Consider the following 1952-nt stretch of genomic DNA (forward strand, 5'->3'; position numbering starts at 1 on the left):
TGTAGCTAGCCACTGAAGGCTCTCAATTCACTGTTAGCATGCAGTCAAAGCTATAGCCACTTTTGGAGATAACTAGTGCTCTCAAATCGTATCCTGATGTCGACAGCAGATGGGAGTTATATTTATGACATTGCTAGCTTAGCTCGCTAACATAGATTCTGAGAAAACAACTTAGTTTTTGCCATAGCCCTCGGTGGCTTTAATGCGATTTAAACGCGAGCTCGTCCAAGGTGTTGCTGTCCGTTGAGGACAGTTGCTGTCCATTGGAACGCTACGAATGATTGACACAAATCCTGGGGCGGGAATTAGTGAATGGTCAATTGATTGCAAGCTTTACAAAATAATTAAAATTGTTAAAACATTTTTTGCCTGTATATCTAACAGGGTTGACGTGATATGCTCGTCCCCCTCAGCTCTCCTTCACTATGATTTGACTATTAGATATTCAATGTTTCTTTAGTAAATTTTTTTTAAAGGAATAGTTTCACCATATTAAATTAAGAATTCAGTTTCATGTAACTGACCTTAAAATGAGGAACAGATGTAAACGAATCACTAATCACATGAAACAAATAATCATCTCCAGATATTACATTTTTTAAAGCAACAAAATAACTATGACTTTACAACGATGGTGAAAACTTGGAGACATTTTGGAATTAAGGTAAAATCATCAGAGAAGTGACAGAGGACACACAGAGGTACGTGTCAAAATGCTGAATTCTGGCACTTTAGCAAGTCTTAGCTTGCTTAGCACTCTCTCTCTCCTCCCTCTCTCTTTCTCTCTCTCTTCTCTTCACATAACAATACACTGAACATACATTTAAAGGCATCATGTAAAGTGTTGGTCCCATGTTTCATGAGCTGAAATAAAAGATCCCAGAGATTGTATTTCTCTAATCTTTTAAGCACATATTTGTTTACATCCTTGTTAGTGAGCATTTCTCCTTTGCCAAGATAATCCATCCATCTGACAGGTATGACATATCAAGAAGCTGATTCAACAGCATTGTCATTACAGAGGTGCACCTTGTGCTGGGAACAATACAAGGCCACTATAAAATGTGCAGTTTTGTCACACAACACAATGCAACAGATGTCTCAAGCTTTGAGGGAGCTTGCAATTGGCATGCTGACTGCAGGAATGTTCATCAGAGCTGTTGCCAGAGAATTTAATGTTAATTTTTCTACCATAAGCCACCTCCAGCGTCGTTTTAGAGAATTTGGCAGTATGTCCAACCGGCCTCAAAACCGCAGACCACGTGTAACCACGCCTGCCCAGGACCTCCACACCCGGCTTCTTCGCCTGCGGGGTCTTCTGAGACCAGCCACCTGGACAGCTGATGACACTGAGGAATATTTCTGTCTGTAATAAAGCCCTTTTGTTGGGAAAATTGAATTCTGACTGGCTGGGCCTGGTCCTCTCATGGCTGCGCCCCTGCCAATTCATGTGAAATCCATAGATTAGGACCTAATTTATTTATTTCAATTTACTTATTTCCTTATATGAACTGTAACTCAGACAAATCTTTTGAAATTGTTGCATGTTGCATTTATATTTTTGTTCAGTATATATATATAACTATGTACCTGAAAAATAAGAGCAGTTTTGGTGGAAGTGGTGTATTTTTGCACACCCTCTCTTGTCCCTCAGCTCCAGTCCAGTCCATTACCCAGCATCACTCTCTGTGTCTGTGTTGGTGGACTCTGGTAGTCCACTCTCTAACAAAGGGGTTCACTTTCCTGCAGAGCTTTACTCTGGTACCTGTGGTCAGACCTGTTTGTCTGTGGCAGTGCTTGACTTGGGCAGGAGCTCACAGGAACGGAGTCCCGGCACCTCACATTTTCTACTGCTTGAGTTCCTGCACCTCTCAAAGAATAGGATTCAAAATATTTCTGGCAACTATAAAAATGATACCAAACCCAAAATGAGTCCCCCACCTCGCTATCTT

The sequence above is a fragment of the Salvelinus alpinus genome, chromosome 22 (genome assembly GCF_045679555.1).
Source record: "Salvelinus alpinus chromosome 22, SLU_Salpinus.1, whole genome shotgun sequence".
Classification (NCBI taxonomy): Eukaryota; Metazoa; Chordata; class Actinopteri; order Salmoniformes; family Salmonidae; genus Salvelinus; species Salvelinus alpinus.